This window comes from Pleurodeles waltl, chromosome 1_1 (genome assembly GCF_031143425.1).
Source record: "Pleurodeles waltl isolate 20211129_DDA chromosome 1_1, aPleWal1.hap1.20221129, whole genome shotgun sequence".
NCBI lineage: Eukaryota > Metazoa > Chordata > Amphibia > Caudata > Salamandridae > Pleurodeles > Pleurodeles waltl.
In genome coordinates, this window is record NC_090436.1 from 371753215 (window position 1) to 371758563 (window position 5349).

Below are 5349 nucleotides of genomic sequence, written 5' to 3' on the forward strand. Positions count from 1 at the left end.
CTCCAGAGACCTCTAGTAACTACATAGGGTACTGCTGTTTGCTACAGGACATATGTCTGGTTATAGGGCTCTCTAGTAATGAGCATCACCAAAACAGATAGGCCTGGCTTGCATTTTCATGTACAAGCCAGACTCATTGGCTTTGGAAATGTTTGCAAAAGGATACCTGTTTTCTTTACCAATGCTTATTTCCTTATTACTTTCATTTTTTTATTTTAGCTGTTCATTTCTTTGAGAAAACCTTCAATAATGAACCCGAAATCCCTGTTGCTGAATCCTGAATGTTGTCTGACTTTCAGAAATATATAGCTTTAGGATTCACTTGTGTGTTTCACAACTATTTGCACCAGAAACGGCAAGTAGATACAACCCCCACAATAGGAAATATCGAGCACTGTTAAAAAATTGCGAAAACTCTGGTGAAAAAAAAGCTTTTCGCTATACTCTGAATGTTGGGAAGAGGGAAATTTTATTAGCGCAAATCTTTTGTTGATGACATTTTTTAGAAAAATGCACGCTTTGTGCAGAACACTTTTTTCTTGGTTTTTGTTAAAAAAGAAAATGCCACATTTCAGCTATTTTCTCGGGTCCCATGTGTGGAGACTACAATTCATGAGAACCGCTAAAAACAGCAGCAAGTGGGAAAAAGTATGCACATTTGCAATGGATTTCACAATATATAATCTATAGCACTGTCACATTAAACAAGAGGCGAGCTCACTTTGTCACCACAAACTGGATTTGCAAAGCAAAGGCATTTAGAAGGAAACTTCTTAACAGCTCTCTGAGACATTGAAGAGGGAAACTCTTTTTTATTGGAAACGATGGATGATGCTGCAAATTTTTAAAATCACATGCTTATGAATGGAGAACAAGGGAGGAGCATGAAGGATGGCCTTGTCATCCTATCTACCAACTTCGGAAGTTTCACAGGAACGGGCAGAGACATTCCTTTCCATCTCTTGCAGAGTGCGTAATTCAGTCATAAAAGAGATTAATGCTCTAGTTTTTGTCCAGTGGTGTGGAATTCCTATAGCCCCAGGACATATTGTTTGGGTTCAAGGACAAGTAGGCCCAACCCCCTGCAGTACACACCCTTTGCCTGCCAATGTACATCACGATATGGAGCTAGAAAAGGAATTGTTTGCAGTGAGTTAGTATTTGTGTTCATATGCTAATGCTGTTTGAATCTGTATTTATGGTTCATTAATGCAAAACTTTCATTATTAGGGTAAGCCCTCTAAATAAATGTAGGAAGCTTTTAATGCCATAAGGATAGTGGTTCCAGCAAAAAAAAAAAAAATGTGTACATACATTTGCAAAGTTTAATAATACAAGGTGATGTATAATGCTCTCAGAATGCCATATGATTTGAAGCAAATATGTGCAGAGACTTATAAGCAAGGTTGATGATTCTTTACTTCCAAAATAAAATGTTCACAAAAAAATGCAATGAGGGAAAAAAGCTTAACTAAGCTACTGTGAAATTTTAGGTACCATTTCGGTGAAACATCATTTAGTAAAATGTGTTGATCCATGCTAGTATTTCAGAAAACATTCATGATGGAATGTCAATGTAAGCAAATTCAACAAGTTTATGGGAAACATGAAAATAACAAGCATTGTCAAAGCAAATAGGTCTGCTATTGGTGATCAGTTTTTTGGTATTGTCAATGCGTGTCTTGTTTTGGCATAGCTTTTGTAAATCTTTGTTATGGGAGCTACTGGGCCCTCACCATTATAACAAATATTAGCAAAAAGCAAAAATAATTTTTTGCCCTCAAAAAGCACACATTGCCACAGCAGTTCCAGGAACTGAACAAACTACTTTGTGAGCCGATATGCTCCTTGTGAAAGAGCAGATTGCGATCACTCACATTGAAGTCAGTCGATAGACGAATAGAGAGAGAGAGAATTTTAAAACAAAAGGTCTTGGTTAACAGCAGACCCAACTAGGGTCCCTATTCTTAAATAAAGTCACAAATGTGCACCCATAGTATTTGTCTTTGCATCAGTGCAGATTTACGTATCCATGAATTCACAAGAATTTACAGAAGTAGACCAGGAAATCGTACTCCTAGAAAATATTTGTGAACTGTATTTTCACATGAACAAATATGCATAAATAGATTTGCTCATGAAATAATCTGAGCGTTTACAAGTTCACTTTCCCTCTAACCACTTTTTTCCCAACCCCAGGACAATTTTTACTTCTGACCCTTTCTCAGTATGGGAAATGATTAGAGAAGAGCTGGAGAAAACCCTTAAAACATGCATGTTAGTAGGTTTGCAGAGACTTAAAAGAGAATTTCAACCCTGGAATTATTGCTTACCGCTACCTCCAGCCCCAGTATGTAGATCTGTAGAAAAGTGGCAAAATAAAGAAATTGCTAGTATTCAAGCCCTACTACAGAATTAGCCCTAGCATAATCAGAGAGGCTATTATCAGAACTCTTATATAATGAGATTGCTGACATAATTTGTCACCGCATTATGTGGCACCAAAGGTAGATTTATTTACAGGACACGTAGATTTATTAAGTAACCTGTCCCTTTGACAAGTAGATATTTTATTAAATTCCACACCCGTGTTTAGTATTTTACCTCATTGAACTTTAATTTTCAGTTGTTTCTGCGGATTTATATTCTTAAAGCCACCCTATTGTTTAACTCATCATTAACTCCACTTTAGGCCCCATTACTTTCCCTAAAGGGCGATGTTGATTTCCTTCTGGTTGTCTAGATTATGAGGTATGGGGCTGTAGCTTCACAGGGGGTTTGTGTGCCCTTCTAATAATTGTTGAAAGTCGGGGTTTGGTATGCCATGTTGGGTCTGACAATGTTATGTTATATTATTAATTTGATAAAGCGCACAATTGCCCGTATGCATCTAGGCGCTACCAAACTGTACCAAGGCTAATAAGCAGATGTGTGATTACGCAGAAAAAAAACAAGTTTTAAGATGTTTTCTGAACAAGAGAAGATTGGGCTGGTTTCTTAGATAATCAGGTAATTGGTTCCAGGGCAGGCAGGTTCAATAGGAGAAACTTCTCCGGCCCCAAGTGGCTTCTAGTGATGATTACCTTTTTCATTGTCATAGAGCTTAGGGATTTCGAGGGATCGTACCATACAATATTGTTTCTCAGGGACTTGGGGCCCACCTGGGGTAAGGGCCCGTGAGTGATGCAGAGGGCCTTAAAGGCTACTCTTTCTGTGGTTGGAAGCCAGTGCAATTCTTTTCTGGCCTCAGAAACTGTTGCATATTTCTTAATATTTTTCACAAGCCTCACAGCTGCATTTTGTAATCTCTGGAGCCTTTTTATAATGCCCAGTGGTGCCCCTACATAGAGGGCATTAAAATAGTCCAATTTGGACAGGACAAGGGATGTGACCACAGTTTTTTGTAGGTCCTGGGGAGTAAAAGGCAATACTTTGTGCAAAGTTTTTAGAAAGAAGCAGCAGGACGAAGCTAGCTGATTTGACTGATGGGAACAATTAAACTTGACATTAATCTGCACTCCCAGGTTTCTGGCTTTTTCTACTGGGGTGGGTAGGGCTGGGTAGGGCCCCCAATGATTGAAGCCTCCAGGAATCGTTAAAAAAATGTGTGTTGTGACCAAACAGCAGAACTTTGGTTTTATCCAAATTTAGTTTCAGGCAGTGGCTGCTCATCCATTTAACAATTTCCATCATGCAGTTGCTAAAGCTGAGGCTGCCTCTTCCGAGTCCTCCAAGAAGGGTATGAGAATTTGCATTTCATCGGCATAGGACACAGTTGAGAAGCCATAGGACCTAATCAGCTTCAGGAGTGGGGTCACATACATATTGAATAACACGGGGCTCAAGGAAGATCCTTTGGGGACACTGCATGGAAAAGTGAACGGTTTTGAAGAGAAGTTTTCGAGAGCAACAATCTGTTCTTTATCCCCCAGGAAGGAACTCAAAAGCTTCCAAGCTGTGCCTACAACACCAATTTCTGCTAGCCTATGTTTCATAATATGATGGCTCACGGTGTCAAAGGCCGCAAATAGATCTAATAAGATCACCACTGCTTTGCCAGCAGCGGACAGTGTATGTCACCTTTCACTTGGATTGTACCTAACTTAATGGTGCATGCTTGTGATGTCAACCAGATCTCCTCGGGACACTAACAAACAAAACATAATGGCCCACTTGAGTTTACATTTAGTTTATACATGCTCTGATGTGCGGGAAATAGAGAAGAAGAAACATGATCTGCAGCATGGCCTTGTATTCTATCGTGGGGGGTGGCAAGGCATTCAGCTTCGAGGACTGGCATCCAGATAAGATTTTTAGTAAAACAACCGAAGAAGTAAAGATATTCTTCAGATACATAGATAACCCATTGTCACTTCCAAAGACAACCCTGTTGGTACTTGTAGTGCACTGACTAATTTAGAAAAACTGACAAGATCATTCGATGTCCACAACATTATGCCACAAATAGATTTCATACATTTTATTTATTTATTTTATTTTTGAACTTTGATATAGCTCGGACATGGCCTGAAGGCATCAGAGCACTTTACAACACACAGGATACAGGGTTACAACAGGTTACATTTACAATAGTTAAGCTTAGATGTTTACATCAGTGTATGTATGCAGTAGTTACTACAAGAGACAGTTACAACAATAGGGCAGAGGACATGAACTGCTAAAGGAAGGCAGACCAAAGTGCAGTGGAGAAAGTAATTAAATCTAGTTGAGGGTGAATTAACCTAGATGTCTGTCATATAGGATGAGTTTGAGGTCCTTTTTTAAGATTGCTAGGCAGGTGGTTAGACGGAGTGAGGGAGGCAGAGAGTTTCAGATTCTAGTGGTGCTACCAGAGAAAGACTGGTTCATGTATCGTTCTTGCTTGAAGGAGGGGAGTTCCAGGAGCAGGGATTGGGCGTTTCTGGAACCTGTTGAGGAGGAGTGCACTGCTCTGTGAGTAATGCAAGAGGTTTTGAACTGGGCTCGTGCTTGAATGGGACGCCATAGGAGAGTCAGCAGGGCAGGGGAAATGTAGTCAAATTTCTTGAGACCTAAGACGAAGCATGCTGCAGCATGCAGTGTTGCTCTCAGAGGGCCTAAGTGAACTTTGGGAATGCCTGAGAGAAGGACAATTCCATATTCTAGTCTAGAGAGAAGGAGAGACTGCACCACTGTTTGGAGGTCTTGTTCCAGGATCACTTGTATGATGCCTCAAAGCTGCAGAAGTTGGTGTTGTGTGTGGTTGGCCATGGCTGATATGTGGCTGTGAAGATTGAGATGATTGTCAAGGGTGATGCCGAGTGATCTAGCACTCGTGACAATGGCGGGGCAGCCTTCGAAGGAAGGAAA